Genomic DNA, 18,910 nt, shown 5'->3' on the forward strand with positions numbered 1-18,910 from the left:
GGTCCCCGGGCCAGGCCGATCCGCTCCCTCTACCGGTGGTCCGTGGTCACGGGCGGTCCCACAGGGGCCGGGAAGAAAGCTGAGCTGCCTTCTGCCGCAGCCCCTGCAGATCTCCCAAGCCGGCGGCTTCCGAGGCAGAGGTTTTGGCAAACGCCGCAGAATTAAAACCTGGGAGGATGTTAAGAAAACCACCCAAACAACCGACATCCACAGCCCTCCAGTCTAAGGCGGCTTTAACACGTGCCCGCCGCCGCGCAGGGAAAGGAGTTGACTCGGGAATTCCTAGAAAAGGACTGTTCCCAGCCCCAAGTGCAGGGCCAACAGCGCCTCCCTGGGCCTGTCCTGCCAACCTCCCCCCTGCCCGCCCCTCCTCCGGGCCTGGGCTGGGCACCCAGGACGAGGACGCCAGGGAAAAGCCAGGAAGGTAACTGGGGCGAGGAGGACGGAAGGGCCCGGGGTGGGGCGCTGCGCGAGGGGGCCTGGGCCAGGCTGCTATGGGAACGTGCTCACGGCCCCAAACCACCAGCTTCACAAGGTCACGGGCTTTGGGGCACCTGCACGCTGGCTCAGACCCCGCCAGCTCGCTCCTCCCATGGACCAGTGGGAGGTGGCCTTGCTGTGTGGCAGGCTGTCCTCTCCTCCTGCCCCATGGCCTTCTCAGCTCTCTTCCAGACCATTGCCCAGCCCCTCCCTGGGATCCTGCCTCCATTCTGAACCTTCCCACCCACCCTCCACACAGTTGGAAGACGATGAGTTGCCTACCCAACGATGAGTCCCTTCCCTCTTTACATCAGGCAGACCCTGATTTTGTGCGGGGCAGCATTGTGTCCGGATAAAATGCAGATTCCCCAGGTTCTGTTGCAGTTTGGGTGGCCATGGGACTCAGTGCCGGCCATGAGATGTATGTGGAAGTTCCTGGGTGGGGCTTCTGGAACGTCTTTTGCACTTGGTCTGTTCTCTACCCTCCTGCCTGGAATGGCAATGTGATGCCTGGTATTCTGGCAGCCGTCTTGTGACCATAAGGAGAGACACTATTCCAAGGATCCTAGAGACAGAAAGAGTCTGGGTCCCTGAACAAGTTCTGGAACTGCCCAACGATCCCTGGACTGCTGCTATCTAGCCTGCTTGTTATCTAAGAAAGGGTGACGGGAGAGAACCTTCTAAAGCCTCACAGTGCAGGAAACAGCCTGTTCCAAGGAATGGAGATAAGAACATAGCTGGAGAGTCCAGGGAATGGAATGCATCCCCAAGTCTTCCTGGCTCTTTGCCTGAGGCAGTCTGCCCTGTTTCCTCTGGCCCTTGCTACCCCTGATGGAGCATCCCAGGATGAACTCAGGAGAGACCAGCCTCACCCTCCTCCTGTTCCCAGCCCTCACCTCCAACTTCAGCCCCTCTGTGTCCTTGAGGGCCCCTTCACCTCCATGAGGGCCCTGAAACCCCCCTCTGAGTCCTTTCTTCTTCCCCAGCTGGAGGCAAAGCCTCTGCCACCCCAGGCTGCTGCCCAAGTGTGCCGGGTTCTCAGACCCAGGACATGGCAGCTGCACAGAGAAGGGGGTTGAGCATTTATAACGTGGCAGCGGGGTTCACAGGCTCCCAGCATCCCAGGCGGCCCAGGGGCTCCTACTGGCCAGGGGCTGTGACCCAGGCAGGTGGGGGTGATGGCTTGCTGCACCTCTCCGGACCGCATGGCTGTTCAAACACCTGATGACTGAAATACCGTGCCCAGCACCACCCCCCCGGGCAGCCTTCCTGCGCCTCTCATTCCTGCACACAGACACGATTGTCCTGATTCTCCAGGTTTGGAGGGGCACCACGGCAGCCACAGGTGTGTGCGTGCACACGTGCGGGCTCTGCTTACGAGGCTGGGATTGTCAGGCCCTGCCCCTGCCGCCCACCCGCTCCTCTCCCACCGCTGCACTGCTGGGCTTGCTCACAGGACCCTCGGCTCCAGGACCCGTCCTTCCTGGATGCTGGAGGGGCTTCGCAGTTCTGGCCCCTGAGACGTGAGGGCGCCCTTATCTTTCCTCCTGGGTCCGCTGTCGGGACTCGGCTGTTCGTCCAGTGCTGTATCTGAGAGCGTCTACCACGCCTCTGGGGATGCACGTGCTACTCCTTGGTGTCCCAGGCGGGGCCTCCTGGGAAGCTGACGCCGAGGTGGTGTTATTGTGCGGGGTTGTATCAGGGAGTGACCTTGGGAACCAAGCCCCGGGAAAGGGAGGGGAGAGAAGCAGGATTCGGCAGGAGAAGAAGTCCAGCTGAGCTCAGGCCCAGGGGCAGCCCTGTCTAGCCTGATGGAGGGCTCTAGAGCCAAAAGGCCCTTCAGAGTTGTTAAATGTTGGGTCAAAATGATCAGGGCCTTCTACTCCAGCCTGGACCATCCTTGGATGTGGGCTGCCCTGCAAGGGCGTGGCCTTGGGCACAGAGCCCGGCAGCCGAGGACTTTCCTGAGGGGGTGGGGATTGAAGGCTGGCTCCCTCCTTCCTTGATGGAGCGTCTGGGGGGTGATCTCCATTCTACCCCAGAGGGTCAGTTCCCCCGATGTGGTTCATGAAAACTTACCCTCTGGTGAAAGCAGAAAGTCCACGCCCCACCCCCCTCGCCATCCCCCCAACCAGTGCCCTCCCGAGGGCCTGTCCTCCTCCCAGGGAGGCTCCCGAGTGCCCATGGGTACAGTGGGTGTCCCACGCAGCCCAGCCCGGCCTTGGGGCTCTGGCTGCGGAAAGGAGGCTGCCGTTACAAGCAGCTGAATGGAATCCTGGCCGAAGCGGACTCTGGTGCCCAGAAGCGCATGCCATGAGTAACAACACTGAAAATGTGGGCTTGGTTGAATGGAAAAGGGCGGGAGGGGACGTTAGTGCAGACTCATGGCAGCTTGGAAAGCTGGTGACCCATGCGATGGGGTGGAGAAATATTTTATCTGACGGTCCTCTGCTCCGCTTTGGACAAAGGCCACGTGCTGTCTGGTCGCAGCGTGAGGAGGATGGAGGGAAAGTTTCAGAATGTTGGCGTGGGCTGGTTCCTCGGGGCTTTTGGAAGGGTCCCTCAAGAGACGTGTGAGCTGAGACTAGAGCCAGCCCATCTATAAGGAGGGATGGAGGAGGACACAGTGAGTATGAGGCCATGCCCGCCATTTATGCTGACCAGCTCAGGCCTCCCAGAGGTGAAAGGGTCAGTGCTTGTCTACCCCAAACTGAAAGTGATGTGGGCAGACTCGAGGGTGGGGCATGGGCGTAGCAGGAAATGGGTCGGATACCCTAACCCTCCTGCCAGCACGTACTCTTGAGAGAACAACCCAGTAAGAATCCAGCTGAGGGCGGTGTTTCTCTCTGGAGCTTGGTGTCTTGAATGACCTCAAGATGAAGACAGCTGGGCTAAGGCTGGGGCCCTGGGCAGAGCATGGGGTGGACACACTAGAGTCTTCATGCTTTGAGCCTAAGCGAGAATGTGGATGTGTGCACGTGAAAAGGACTGGAAGCTTTCTAGGTTTTTGAGGGGCTTCTGTTACTAAAGCAGCCTTAGATCTGTCTGGGCTCGAGGCTATTGAACCCCTAAGGCTGTCCCTGGACTCCCCAACCAAGTTGCACCAGCAACAGGTGGGCTATGAAGGGGTTGGCCCCCAGGAATGATGGCATTCTCTCCAATGACCATCTCAGAGGTGGCCGTGGAGACCCAGGGACCAGCAGATTCCCTCCCCACAGAGCACTGAGCCACGGCTGTGGAGAATAGTGGGCAATAGAACATCTCCCAGGTGCAGTATGAGAGTGGCCATTGGCTCACCAAGGAAGAATTACTGCTCACGCTTGACAGTTGCCAGGGACTGTGTAGGTTTCCTGTTCTGCCGTGGTCCAGCTCGGCTGTTATTGTGATGATCATGTCCCACGTGCTCTGATTACACTGAGCATCCTGTAGTGCAGCTTCCCTACTGAGCCCATGTTCTTCCCTGCCTTTGTTCCTTTTCTGTGGTTACTCTATCGGCCTGGAAAGACTTCTTTTCTTTTCATGCTTATCCTTCAAGGCTCAGTCCACATGTCACCTCCTCCCAGAAGTCTTCTCTAACGGCTCAGGGCTTCCTCTGAGCTCACCTGGGTATACTTCCAACCAAGCACTGATTGTACCATGTCATTATGTATCAGTCAGTTATGGCTGCAATAATGCTGCATAACAAATTATCCCCAAATTAGGTGGTTTATTACAGGAAGTACTTATTTTCTCACTCATGGGTCTTCAGGATGGCTGCAGCAAGTCTGGCCAAGGCTGGGGGTCAGTAGGGCTTGGTTCCCAGCCTTGGGTTGGTTTCAGGTTTCCTCCACGTGTCTCATTTTGGGGGCCAGGCTTGTGGCGGATCACCAGAGCACAAGAGGCCAAGTCTCACGACACAGGTGCATTTAAAGCCTCTGTTTGCATCCCGTCCTCTAACACGCCATGGCCCCAAGCCAAACCTGGTAGGGCAGAGAAGTATCCTCCACACATGTTGCTTATGTGTTGGCTCCTCCACTGGACTGTGAACTTCTCATGGCCTGTGCCTGAGTCTCACGTGGTCCCAGCGCCAGCGAAGAGTGGGTGCCCAGAGTCGTTGAAGAGCTGACCCCACCCCCTGGGGCCACCTGCTTGCCTGTTGCTGCCCTCACCAGCTGCTAGGTCTGTCCACACAAGTGCTCCTTCCATTGAGGCTGTCTTCAATTAATGAATGTCTCCTATTCCTCACTTATCTTATTGATTATGTTAGTTCCTTCTGATGTAGGAAGTAAATTCATTCTCCTGATGGGGAAGGAGTCACAGAGGCTGAATTCTTTGCCTCAGATACACAGTGGCATCACGCACCCAGCAGGTGCTTTTTTAAAGTTGGCCGGCCGGAAGGTGGACTGGGGTTTGGGGTGTCATCCAGGTCAAGCAGGCTGCCAGGCAGGCGTGAGCAGCGGTTCTGGCGGTGGTGCTGGCACGTAGTAGGTGCTCAGTGAGTGCTCCTTTCCTTTCCTCTGTTGGGTGGCACCCCCTCCGGATCAGAACCCCTCACAGGCCTCCTTTCTTCCCTTTCCTTCTCTGCACCCACCCTGTCTGTTCACGGCCTCCCAGGCTTCTTTCCCCGTTGCATGCCGTGTGCCTTCCGTCTGAGTGCGTTGTTTCTCCTGAATGGCGAGAGGCTCTGGGAATGAGGTTGCCAAAAATGCAGGCTTGAAACCAGAGATGTTTTTCCAAGAGGAAAAAGAATTTTAAAATCTTGGCCTTGGGACTTCCCTGGTGGCGCAGTGGTTAAGTATCCGCCTGCCAATGCAGGGCACATGGGTTCAAGCCCTGGTCCGGGAAGATCCCACATGCCGCAGAGCAAATAAGCCCGCGTGCCACAATTACTGAGCCTGCGCTCTAGAGCCCGCAAGCTATAGCTACCGAGCCCGTGAGCCACAGCTACTGAGCCTGCGTGCCTGGAGCCCGTGCTCTGCAACAAGAGAAGCCACCGCAATGAGAAGCCTGCGCACCGCAACGAAGAGTAGCCCCCGCTCGCCGCAACTACAGAAAGCCCACACGCAGCAACGAAGACCCAACGCAGCCAAAAATAAATAGATAAATGAAAAAAAAAAAATTTGGCCTAAGAGTTTTGTTCCAGGAAGAAAGTGAACCCCAAATCTTCCTTTGGGACGTAGCTTCTTCCAGCTCCCCATCTTGAGATGAATTTAAAAGGGAGAATCATGGAGGGTTGAAGGGACTCTGTTTTGACCTGCAGCTTTGCCCTCCTGGCTGCTCACCTCTGTGCCTAAGCTCATCCTTCTCCCCTTTGTGGGAAAGGCCCTTCCCTGCCCTAAACCGCTCTGGCTCTTACTTACCCTTCAGGGCTCAGCACAAATGCCTCCTCCTCCACGAAGCCTCCCTGGTCATTCTGTGCTCACACAGTGAGGGGCAGGTGAGTGGACTGAACTCAGAATCAGACAGCCCTGGGCTCGGGTCCAGGCCCTGTCAGCTGTGTGAGCTTGAGCAAGTCCCCCAGTAACCCTGGGCCTCAGTTTCCCACCTATACAATGAGGATGGTAAGGGCAGCATTTACCTTAGGGGGTGACTGAGAGAATCAAACAGCATCTATCCCCAGAGTGCCCAGCCCCTGCAGATGGCAGGAATTGCTGTCTCTTCATCACTGTCCCTGAGTTTCTGCAAAAGCCTCACAGCTCCCATGCCCTGTGCACCCTGTTCAGGCTGGGAAGAGGCTGGCAGAGAGCTCAGCTGGGGGTTTCCTGGCAGACTCCTCTCTCTGTAGCTGCCTGCAGAAGCAATACAGCTTCTGGACTCTGCCTCCCAGGCCAGGGTCTAAGAGCTACCCCTGGTTGCCCTGAGACCCCGACAAAGTTTGACCTTTCTCCCTCACTGCTCCTGCGTTGCTCTAAAATGTCTTCAACTTCCTTTATTACACAAACAAGCATCGTCGTCTGGCAAAGGCTTTGTTTAAATTAATGTTGCATAAAAAGATGGAATATCACTTACTGGCCTTGGCAGCCGTGTGACGAGACAGCCTTAAAGCTAGTGACCTGGTCACTGGCTCTTAAGAGTTACAGAAACATTTTGCTGATCAGTGTAGAGGTTTCTCCCTTCCTGGAGTGGCACAGATGATTTTGGCAGGATCAGACCTGGAGTGCAAACTCTCTTCTAATGCATGGGGTTGCAGCAGGATGTGACTGAAAAAGCCTAGGTTTGGCGTCTGTCAATTCTCGCTGTGCCCCTACCCAGCTGGCCAGCGTGGGCAGGTCGCTTCCCGATTTGCACCCCAGACCTCTCATCTGGAAAAGAGATTAATCTCTCCCTCAGAAGGGAGCTGTGTGGATTCGCTGAGATGGTGCAGGGACTTGACTGGCCCACGGGAGGAGCTCAGAGGATGCCAGAGGCCCCTCCTCAAGGCCCCTAAGTCCAGGCAAATTCCCTGAAATGTCAATTCCAGTAGGTGACCCTTTTGGTCAAAATCTCATGACCTTAAGAATAAACTCAATATTCTTCTGCTCGGTGTTCAAGTCCCTCCAAGATCTGCCCCCTGCTGTTTTCTTGCCCTGTGACCTCCCAGGTTCCCACCTGAGAGGGGGTGGTTAACCCTCGGAACTCCACCTTCTCTCATCTCCACCTCCGAGCACACTCCCTCATTTCTGTCTCAACGCCATTGCTCGTTGGCAGACAGGCCTGCGTTCAGACTCTCCTCTGTATCATCAGGGTTCTAAGCTGTAAGTAACCGAAATCAACTCTGGCTGATTTAAGCAGAAAAAGAATTTGCTGAAAAGGAGAGTGAGTCACCACGGAATTGCTGGACAACGAGGTGGGGAGGCAGCTGGGGCGCATTCAACGGAAAGTAATAGCAAACTCGGCTCAGAATGACTAAAACAACAAAGAAATTCACAGTTCCCTGTAACAAGCGGAAATCCAAAGGCAGGGCAGCTCCAGGGGTGGTTAATTCAGGGGCTCCGTGATGGACGCTAAGACCCAGATCCTTCCACTTCTCTGCTCTGCTGGGCGTTCCTGGTGGTCACAAGGTGGCTGGAGAATCACATCCGGACACAATGATGTCCCGAGGGAAAGGAGAGGTGCTCTCTCTCTACGAGTCATTCCTGGAATTAAGGGACTCTCCCGGCATCCCTTGGGGCAGCCCTCTCCTCAATCTCATTGGCCAGATGGACACCACGTACCTATGCCCCGACCAATCATTGGCAGGCATGTGGACCAATCGGGAGGCTTGTCCGTAGCGGGTGGGCGTGCGAGTTGGTGCCAGCCCTTTGGAAACAGGCTTGGCAGGATCTCCTAAAGGTGGGCCTTCAGTGCCTCAGGACCAGCAGTTCCACCCGCACAGCAGGAGCCGCGCGGCAGAGTGTTCTCAGCAGCTCTTTGTTCGCTCGCAGAGCTCTGGTTCCCTGGGAACCAGCCCGGTGCACGTCGCCCGGAGATTGGACGAGTCAGCTACGGAATAGTCACCCAGTGGAATGCCACACAGCCGGCAAAATCAACAGCCGCAGTTGTGTGCGACGGAACAGATGATCTTAATTAACAGTATGATGTTGCGAGACAAGGTACGTTTAAAAGATTATAGAGTCAGTAAGCGCCATAACGTACAAACCTAAAAACAAAATACAGAGGTTTTGGCAATGATGCCGACTTACCTGTGAAGGAAAGCAAGGGAGTGATGCAGCCGCATCCAGACAGGGTTACCTTGGGTTGGAGGTGGGGCAAGCCGTTTGGCCCTGCTGGGCTCTTTAAAAAAAAAAAAAAAAAAAAAAGTTAATTAATTTTTGGCTGTGTTGGGTCTTCATTGCTGTGCGCTGGTTTTCTCCAGTTGTGTCGAGCTGGGGGCTACTCTTCATTGCGGTGCGCGGGATTCTCATTGTAGTGGCTTCTCTTGTTGCGGAGCACGGGCTCTAGGCGGGCGGGCGGGCTTCAGTAGTTGTGGCTCGCGGGCTCTAGAGCGCAGGCTCAGTAGTCGTGGCGCAGGGGCTTAGTTGCTCCGTGGCATGTGGGTTCTTCCCAGACCAGGGCTTGAACCCGTGTTCCCTGCATTGGCAGGCAGATTCTTAACCACTGTGCCACCAGGAAAGTCCAGCCCTGCCGGGCTCTCTTTCCAAGGAGGATAAGTGACATGGGATGGAGATGGTGTCTGTGGATGGTGTCCGTCCGTTCTGGATGGGGCCAGACCCTCAGAGCCCCCCTCCTTGATAGCTCCGGGTCTCCGAGCTCCACACCTTTGAGGTGTGGCAGCTCCTCCTTGCCTCTCTCCTCTGGGTCATCTCTAACAGGCCTCCCTGCTGGGCCTCAGCTCCGTCTGCCGTGCTCTCCCACACAGCACCCTCCAGCCATGCAGGACCCCTCTGCCTGGAAGGGGCTCCCTTCCTCCGTTTGACAAACCCCTACTCTCCCTCAAGGCCCAGCTCAAAGGTCATGTTCTCTGTGACATCATCACTGACTGCGCAAAGCCCTGAAGGAGGGTGGAGCAAACCCTGGAGTACTGATGGGAGCGGACTCCTGGTAGAGGGCACAGCAGATGCAAAGGCCCTGAGGCAGGAGTGTGCCAGCAGTGTTTCTGGAACAGCAAGGAGGCCAGTGTGGCTGGAGCAGAGGGGGCGTGGGGGAGTAAGAGAGAGGGGCTGAGAGGGTGAGGTCTGGGTAGTGTCGGCTGTGGGTTTTATTTTTTAATTTTTATTTTACATTGGACTACAGTTGACTTACAATGTCGTGTTAGTTTCAGGTGTACAGCAGAGTGATTCAGTTTTACATATACATGTATCCATTCTTTTTCAAATTCTTTTCCTATTTAGGTTATCACAGAATATTGAGCAGAGTTCCCTGTGCTCTACAGTAGGTCCTTGTTGGTTATCCATTTTAAATACAGCAGTGTGTGCGTGTCAGTCCCAATAGGTTGTGGTGTTTTGTAAGGCCGTGGCTTGCACACTGCCTGTGATGGGAGGGAAAGGTCAGGCTTTGGGTTTCAAGGGAACCTCTGGCTGCTGAGTCGAGAGCAGACTGTCAGGGGCAGTTAGGAGATGAGGATGAAGTAAAGTCCTGGGTATGGCAATCACGGCCTTGCAGGTGTTGGGCTGCAGTGTCATCTCCTGCCCTGTCCCTCCCTGTTCCCCAGTTTCTTCCCAAACACACACACGTACGCCCTAGTGACACGCACCCAGTGGCTCCCTTTGTCTTACTTTCCTTCCTGATCTAACTACCTGGTGAACTTCTGCATTTGAGACCCCAGGTGGGTGTCCCTTCCCAGGGAAACCTCTCTGAGCTCCTCTGTGTCCCGATGGCATACTCACCATTCCCTCCTCTCAGTGTTCCAGAACCTCCCGCCCCCCCCCCCCCACTGTGTACCATGACACCAGTGACCCTTGACTGAGCACCTCCTGTGACTAGGTCCCATTTGACCGTAAAATAGTGCCACCACTGTCCCCATTTTACATATGGGAGAACTGAGGCTGGGAGAGAGGGTCAGGCCACCTGCTGAAGAGCACACAGCCCACAGGTGGCCAGGGCACCGGGCACGGTGTGTGTGTTTCCTCTGCTGGGCTGGTGGTCTTGGGGGGCAGGGGCCTGGCCCCCTTCACTTCTGGGTCCCGGGGCCTGCTGTAAAGGCTGCAGCGGGGCTTCTGGGGGCCCAGGCGCGTCCACCGGCAGCCACCGTGGCCCATCTCCAGCCTGGGTCAGTGCCAGGTGGGCAGCCTGCCTCGGGGTCTCAGGCTTGGGGGCACTTCCTCCCTGCGAAATCTCATTCTTGCTGTGCTGGGAAAGATGGAGCCTGGCTCTTGCTTCCATGTGCGGGGCTGACTCTTTAGCTCTTAGCACTTTCCAGCAGTCTGTTTGCTTTCTCCGTTTGTCTTGTTTACTGTCTCTCGCCGTACAACAGTGGTCCTCAGCATTGGCACGCTTGCTGTTTTGGGCTGCGTCACCCTCTGTGGGGCGCCTGCCCTGCCCGTTGGAGGATGTGGAGCAGCATCTGTGTCCTCCGCCCACCCGAGGCCAGGAGCAGCCCCACCCCCAGGTTTGTGAATACCAGACACATCTCAACATTGTCAAGTGGCCTCTGGGGGGAAAAAACCCACCCCTGTTACGAACCACTGCCTGGAACGTCAGCTGCGTGAGGGCAGAAAGTTTGGTCCGTGTGTTCACTCTGGTGTCCACCCCTGACCCCCCTACCCGCCCAGGATGGGGCCTGGGACATGGGAGGCCTGAATAAATACTTGCTGAGCGTCGCTGAGCCGATCACATGCAGGCACGGCCAGGTCTCTGCAGGAGGTGGTGTCGCCCCATTTCTCAGGTGCGGAAATGGCTGTCAGGAGAGTCGAGCACCTGCCAGAGGTGAGCGTGAGATAGGCGGTGCCAGGAACAGGGCACACCGTCAGGTCACAGTGTCTTTGGTGTCCCAGTGCAGGGACAGCCTTCAGCTGGCCAGTGCCAGGCCCAGAGGGGCCACATGGAAAGGTGATTGCATCGAAGGGGCCAGTGACTGCATCTTCTCTTGGCTCTCGTGTGGACCGATGGCAGCCGATGGCCAAGTGCAGCAAAATTAATGGGAAAAAAACAACCAAAATATCATCCAGCCACGAGAAAGGACATCCTGCCATTTGTGACAACATGGCTGGACCTTGAGGGCACCATGCTAAGTGAGATAAGTCAGACAGAGAAAGACAAATACTGCCTGGTATCACTTATATACAGAATCTTAAAAAAAAGTCAAATTCATAGAAACGGAGAGTAGAAAAGTCGTTGCCAGGGCAATAGGGCTTGGGGGTGGGGGAATAGGGGAAGAGGGAGAGGTTAGTGAGAGGTTACAAACTTTCAGCTGTAGGACGAATAAGGGGTGAGGATCTAACGTAAAACATGGTGACTATGGTTGATAACACTGTATTGTATAATTGAACTTTGCTAAGAGAATAGACCTTAAATGTTCTCAGCAAAAAAAAAAAAAAAAAAGGAAAGAAAGAAAGGCAAAAATGATAAATGTGTGATGTGACGGCTGTGTTAATTAACTAGATGGGAGGAATCTTCCCACAGTGTATCCGTATATCAAATCACCGTGACATACACTTTAAATATCTTACACATTTGTCAGTTGTACCTCAAGAAAGCTGGAAAACCCCACATCAACCGGAGGTTTTGGGGGAAGGCTGGTGTGGAAGCCCAGGTCGGGGTTGGGGGGGGACCCTGACCTTGGAAGGCAGGGCCTGGGACGTGTCAACCTGCCTGTCTTGGCACAAAGCCCCCCGCCCGCCTGTCTTGATGCGCTGGGCTTCTCTGCGAAAGCCGCTTGCTTGGGTGCCGACGGGGCTGGCGGGCCGTGTGGGGACCAGGCGCTGATTGATGGGCTCTGGGAGATGGGTTACAGTCAATCTGAATGGACTCGGGGCCTGATTTGAAAGTCACATCCTGACTAAACAGAACATTAATCTGAATTTCATGTTTTGTTACTCTTGCAGACCCAGCTGTGTTTGTGCCAGGCAGGGCGGGGCTGCGTAGACTTCACTGGGAGGATGCCACCCACCTGTCCTCCCTGCCTGCGTCACAGACCCGATGGAGGGAAACAGCTTCTCTCTTTTTTGGATAGTTCAGCTGCAGGTGAACAACAAGGCAGAACAGCAAAGACTGGGGCCAGCCTCCCCCAGCAAAGGTAAAGTGGGGACTTTTGAAAATGGGGTGTCCCAAGCCACATCATCAATATCGCCGTGTTTCAGAGCAGCCAGTAGGCCCCGCCCTTGGACCGGGGATGTGGGTTCTGGGAAGAGGGAGGAAGTGGGCACCAGCTGGGCCTGGCAGCAGAGCTGGGAAGTGGACTTGTGGGCCACCTGTCCTTGACCTCGTGAGGAAGGGGTGGGAAATGCCAATCAGAGGAGGCTTGCAGACCTGCCCCTCCCGCCCTCAGGGCTGGCAGATCTGCTGCCATCACTGCCAAGCTCCGACGTGGCCCTGGCTCTGCTGTCCCGGTGCCGCTCCTCACTGCCATGCACTGGGTTGTGCTCAGGCCTCCACCTCCAGCCTCATCCTCCGTTCCCCCTCCCCCCAGCCCCATGTAGAGCAGCCAGGCCCCTCCCTCACTCAGTAACCTTCGGTGGCTCCCTATTGCCCGGGAGGCATTAAGGCACCGGCTTCTGGGGGGGGGGGTCACATCCTGGCTCAGTCAGCATATTAGCCAAGTGGCCTTGGGCAAGTTTCTTAGCCTCTTTGTGCCTCAGTCTCCACATCTGTACATGGGGATAAGAGCAGCCCCCAGGGTGATGTAGGGTCAGGTGAGCGAATGTGTGAGGCCCTAGGGCAGTGCGGGTGTGACCTGGGCCTGTCTGCCTCCCCCACCGCCCCCTCTGCCTGCCTCCTCACACTCCGGACAGCACCAGGGACCCTGCCAAGGCCCTTCCCCGCGCTCAGCACCTGCTCCTGCACCCGGTCTGCCTGAGATCTGTCAGGGCCCCTCCTTCCAGGCAGCGTCCCGGCCCTGGATCGGCTGCTCCAGGGCTGGGCTCTCACCCGATGGCTCTCACAGGCGGTGAGCTCCCTGGGGACGGGGCTGGGCCGTATTCATCTCCACTGTCTCTGCTGCTAAGCTGCTAAGCGCAGAGCCTGGCCCCCGAGCTGGGACTTGGGGTATGTTCGGGGGCTGCAGGCCCCTCCACTGTTTGCCGAGTCTCTCTACTTGTCCCCTCCAGCCTGGCTTGTCCCTGCCCCCCATCTTCAGGGGGCACCCACTGAAAGGGGGGTAATTTCTGAGCCTCCTGAAGCCCACTGACACGCCAGCCCCGGAGCTGGGGCCTCCGGTGGGGTTGCTGGCGGCGGACGGCAGGCCGTCTGTCTCTATTTCTCTCTGCCGAGGCAGCCCCTTCCGGGGCTCCTGCACCTTATTTACAGCCAACTTGAGGGGCTTGCGAAATCCTTTCTGGATTCGGCTCCATTTATCAGCCCCTTCTGACGGGGTGATCACGGCCTCATCACTCTCCTGTCATTGGCTTCCTCGCCTCCCTTTCCCAGCCTTTCCAGGGAGGAGGAGGGGTGGAGGGCAAGGAAAGGTAGACTTATTAATGGTCGTAACGACAGTGACTTCTTGAGGGCTCACCGTGCACCTTTTACGCATCCTCTGTGCCATCCCCCAGCTGTTCTTCAGGGCACGAACATGACCACCTCCATTTACAGCACAGAAACAGAGAGGTTGAGGGGCCACCTGGTGTCACACAGCGAGAAGTTGGCGGGGCTGGGATTGGAACCTGGCATCCTGGCTCCAGAGTCTATACTCTGTGGCCTCCACGTCACTGCTCGGCACCTGCAACATTATTACCAGAAAGAGGCCATGGCGAGGTGGCTGGGGCAAAGTTGTTTGCCCAGTCAGTGAGTCAGTCAACAAGTGTTTCTGAGACCTGGGCACTGGGGACACAGATGATAAATGTCAAAAACGTTTTATATGTATTCGCTCATTTAATTTGCTAAAGTAAAATGCCTGCAAGTTAGGTGCTATTGTTATTATTCTTTTCCAGTATGGTTTATCCCAGGATATTGAATATAGTTCCCTGTGCTATACAGTAGGATCTTGTTGTTTATCCATTCTCTGTGTAATAGTTTGCAGCTGCTAATCCCAAACTCCCACTCCATCCCTCTGCCCTTGGCAACCACAAGTCTGTTCTCTATGTCTGTGTGTCTGTTTCTGTTTCGTAAATAAGTTCATTTGTGTCATATTTTAGGTTCCACATGTAAGTGATATCATATGGTATTTGTCTTTCTCTTTCTGACTTACTTCACTTAGTATGATAATCTCTAGGTCCATCCATGTTGCTGCAAATGGCATTATTTCGTTCTTTTTTATGGCTGAGTAGTATTTCATTGTATGTATGTACCACATCTTCTTTACCCATTCATCTGTTGACGGACATTTAGGTTGTTTCCATGTCTTGGCTATTGTGAATAGTGCTGCTATGAGCATAGGGGTGCATGAATCTTTTTGAATTATAGTTTTGTCTGGATATATGCCCAGGAGTGGGATTGCTGGATCATATGGTAGTTCTATTTTTAGTTTTCTGAGGAACCTCCGTACTGTTTTCCAGTGGCTGCACCAACTTACATTCCCTCCAACAGTGTAGGAGGGTTCCCTTTTCTCCACACTCTCTCCAGCATTTGTTATTTGTAGACTTTTTAATGATGGCCATTCTGACTGGTGTGAAGTGGTAAGTTAGGTGCTATTATTAACCTCATTTTACAAATGAGGAACAGGCAGAGGGGCGTTAAGTGACTTGCTTAAGGTCACACAGCAAATAAGTGGGGAAGACAGGGTTGGAGCCCAGCTGTGTCCTGCCTTGGAGGTGTTCATGGTCTAGTCCGGCCATCACCATGCAGGGCCACGGGATCGCCGGGGAACACTAAGGAGTCTGAACCCAGGTGGGAACCTGGCAGGCCGATGCGTGGAGGGGCGGCCACCCTGGAGGGGAGAGGGGAAGGTCTACGTGGGGAGGCCTGAGGGTGCCCTGTCTCCACCCGCCACCCACTCACCTGCAGACACGCCCTGTGGTTACTGCGCTGAGAGCTGGGCACACGGCCTGAACGGGGTTGGCTCCTGCCCTCTGGGGGCTCTTCCGGAACCAGGGCAGTGGGAAGGGCAGGCCCACTGCCAATGACTTGGTGCTGAGCCCTGGAGGAGCATGGGGCATGGAGTCCTCCACTCCGCTGAGGCCCACCTGATCTCCAGGTGGGGTGGGCCGGGAAGCCAGGTACCACTTCTGTTGGGGACGAAAGGGCTTTGGTGGTGGACCTGGCGCCGAGGCCCAGAGGCAGCCGAGTCCCTCCCACCCCGCTCGCTGCAGCCACTGTGAAGTCGCCACCCTCCTGACCTCATCTGGTAGAATTTAGACCTGCCTTTGGAGGCCTTGTTTCACCAAACCATTTAAGAGTCAGTGTGAAGCTCATGTGGTGTTTGCACTCGCCTCCTCTTGTTACGCCTTGGGCCTCTGGGCTGAAGAGAAAGGCCAGCAAGAAGAGTTCATGATGGGGAGGTTGTGATTGTGCAGGGGACAGCAAGGGGTCTGCGGCCGTGGAGGGGCAGAGAGTTTGGGACTTCTGCCACCGAGGTGCTGTGTGACTCTGGGTTCATGACTTAACCTCTCTGGGCTTCAGGGCTAGAGGTTGGAGAAATCCATGGGTGTGGGGAAAGCTGTTGTCCCACTGAACAAAAACAGCCAACTGCTTTGTGCCTAAGAACCTTAGTTTTTGTCCAGTAGGGTCACATTAATGGAACATTCCTGTCTATCCTGTCCTTTGTTACCACTCACCCTTCCCTAGCTCAGCCCCTTGGTATAGGATGGTGTTGTCCTAAGTACCATACACATTCCACTGGGTACACAGGACACTGGGCCCAAGAGGACAGCTTCAGGGGCACAAGGGGACTTTTTGGGGTGATGGAAATGCTCTCCATCCTGATGTGCTGGTGGTTACATGACTATATGTATTTGTGAAGACTCAGAACTGTACACCAAAAAGGGTGGATTTAACTGTATATGCATTATATCTCAAAAGTATCTTTCCATAAAAGTCTGGCACATAGTTATTAGATTTATTTCTAGGTAGTTAATATTTTGTGTTGGTATTCTACATGGTATATTTTTAAAATTACATTTTCTATTTGTTGTTGGTGTATAGAAATAGAACTGAGTCTTCTCTATAAAGCTTACGTCCAAAAAGCTTTCTGGATTCTCTTAGTACTTCTAATAATTTGATGGTAGGTCTCTTTTGTGTTCTTTATGTAGATATGTTGTTTGTGAATGAGAGTCGTTATTACTTTCTTATACTTGTATTTATTTTCCTTGCCTTACTGTAGTAGCTAGGATCTCTAGTACAATGTTAAATAGAAGCAGTGAGAATGGACTTCTTGTGTTGATTCTTTTTTTTTCTTTTAAAGTATTTATTTATTTATTTATGGCTGTGTTGGGTCTTCGTTTCTGTGCAAGGGCTTTCTCTAGCTGTGGCAAGCGGGGGCCACTCTTCATCGCGGTGCGCGGGCCTCTCACTATCGCGGCCTCTCTTGTTGCGGAGCACAGGCTCCAGACGCGCAGGCTCAGTAATTGTGGCTCACGGGCCCAGCTGCTCCGTGGCACGTGGGATCTTCCCAGACCAGGGCTCGAACCCGTGTCCCCTGCATTGGCAGGCAGATTCTCAACCACTGTGCCACCAGGGAAGCCCCTTGTGTTGATTCTTATTAGAGGGAATGCTTCTAAAGTTTTCTCCCAGGAAAGATTACATTTGTTTTAGGTTTCGGTAGATACACTTCTCAAGTTAAGAAAATGTCTTTCCATTTCTCATTTACTAAATGTTTTTTTGTTTTATTTAACATCATGGTTGTTGGGTTTTATCAAAATCTTTTTATGCATTATTGAGATGATCATGTTTCCCTTTAATCTGATCATATGGTGAACCACACTTAAGAATTTCTAATGTTACATCATCTTTGCATTACCAGGATAAACCCAGCTGGGTCATGGTGTGTTTACATTTCACTTTTACCTTTATTTTGTGTATACGGCTGGATTCTGCTTGCTAATGTTTTGTTTAGGATTTTTCCATCTTTGTTTATGAGTGAAATAAGCTAAATTTTTCTTTCTCATGCGTTTTGTCTCTGGTTTTGGCATCCATGTTATACGAGTCTCACAGAATGGGAGAGTTTGGATAAGACTGGAATGATCTGTTCCTTGAAAGTTTGGTACCATTCAAGCTTGGTGCTTTCTTTATGAGAAACTATTGATTCAGTTATCCTATTTTTAAAAAATTTTATTTATTTTAATTTTGGCTGTGTTGGGTCTTTATTGTTGTGTGCGGGCTTTCTGTAGTTGCAGTGAGCGGTGGCTACTCTTCGTTGTGGTGCGCCGGCTTCTCATTGCTGTGGCTTCTCTTGTTGCGGAGCACGGGCTGTAGGCGCACAGGCTTAGTAGTTGTGGCTCGCGGGCTCTAGAGCGCAGGCTCAGTAGTTGTGGCACACAGCTTAGTTGCTCCGCGGTATGTGGGATCTTCCCGGACCAGGGCTTGAACCCGTGTCCGCTGTATTGGCAGGCGGATTCTTAACCACTGTGCCACCGGGGAAGCCCCAGTTATCCTACTTTAAATCATGAGGCTCTTCAAATTTAAAATTTTTTCCTCTGTAAGTTCAGTTGTCATAGTTCTTGTTAGGAATTTGTCTATTTTATTTTAATTAATTTATTAATTAATTAATTTTTGGCTGCATTGGGTCTTCGTTGCTGTGCGTGGGCTCTCTCTAGTTGTGGCGAGTGGGGGCTACTCTTTGTTGCGGTGTGTGGGCTCTAGGTACGTGGGCTTCAGTAGTTGTGGCATGTGGGCTCAGTAGTTGTGGCTCGCAGGCTCTGGAGCGCAGGCTCAGTAGTTGTGGTGCACAGGCTTAGTTGCTCCGCGGCACGTGGGATCTTCCCAGACCAGGACTCGAACCTGTGTTCCCTGCATTGGCAGACAGATTCTTAACCATTGCGCCACCAGGGAAGTCCTGTCTATTTTATTTTAAATTTAAAATGTATTGTTATGAAGATTCTTATCATATTGTTTTATTAGTATTTTAATCTCTAATATGTCTATAGTCGTATCCATTTAATTCCAAATATTGTTTATTTATGTGTTTTTTTTCTTGACCATTCTTGCCAGAGATTAGTATATGTATTTCATTAGCCTTCCCAAATAATGGACGTTGGTTATTTATATTTTTCTTTGTTTTCTGTTTCACTTATTTATCCTCTTCCTTCTACTTTTTTGGGGTTTATTCAGCTGTTACTTTTATGTCTTAAGTTAGATGCTTATAGCTCATTGGTTTTCAGTCATTCTTTTCCAGTGTAAACTGTTAAGGCTACCCATTTCCCTGTAAGAACAACTTTAGCTGTTCTCTACAAGTTTTGATATGCAGCATTTTCATTACCATGTGATTCTGGGAATTAAAAACATCTGTATGTTTTTTACTGGACCCATGATGAACTTTGTTTTCTGGAAGAGAGGAAATGGTGGGACATGATGTTATTAGCGCAGGTGATATAGGTCCTGTCAGGGTCCTTAAGAGGTGTTTTTTGTTTATTTTGTGTTTTAGTTTGTTTTAATGCAACATTTGGGAAGGAGCAAGGTGCAGAATTAATGCTTTACATCGTTTACATACATTTCAAAAACACCAAAACAATTCTCTAACTTCTCTATGGACACATAGTCGTGAAGGTGTAGACTAGCTGTCCGTCTACCAACTTCACTGTAATTGTTGCCCTGGGAGAGGAGGGAGGACAGGCCCCAGGGATATGAAGGAGGCCTGTGTCTGCAGTGTTTTGTTTCTTATAAGAAAAAGACCTCAAGCAATGACAGTAAGAACTGTAAGAAACTATAAGAATTTAAGAAACTATAAGAACTTTCTTACACTGTAAGAAAAATCTATCATTTGTGAGTTCTGAATGATGAATACCCA

The 18,910-nt window shown here is 52.9% G+C and overlaps 1 protein-coding gene across 1 annotated transcript in view; it reads left to right on the plus strand.

Moving 5' to 3' along the window:
* The first annotated feature begins 2,807 nt into the window (after window positions 1–2,807).
* Window positions 2,808–18,910, plus strand: part of SORCS2 (sortilin related VPS10 domain containing receptor 2) — a 556,509-nt gene continuing 540,406 nt past the window's right edge. The window contains exons 1-2 of the mRNA XM_082391438.1: window positions 2,808–8,030; window positions 11,922–12,112. The gene's annotated coding sequence lies outside the window, so the exon portion shown is untranslated. The remainder of the gene's footprint in view (window positions 8,031–11,921; window positions 12,113–18,910) is intronic.

Source organism: Balaenoptera borealis (genome assembly GCF_965194805.1).
Source record: "Balaenoptera borealis genome assembly, chromosome: 4".
Classification (NCBI taxonomy): Eukaryota; Metazoa; Chordata; class Mammalia; order Artiodactyla; family Balaenopteridae; genus Balaenoptera; species Balaenoptera borealis.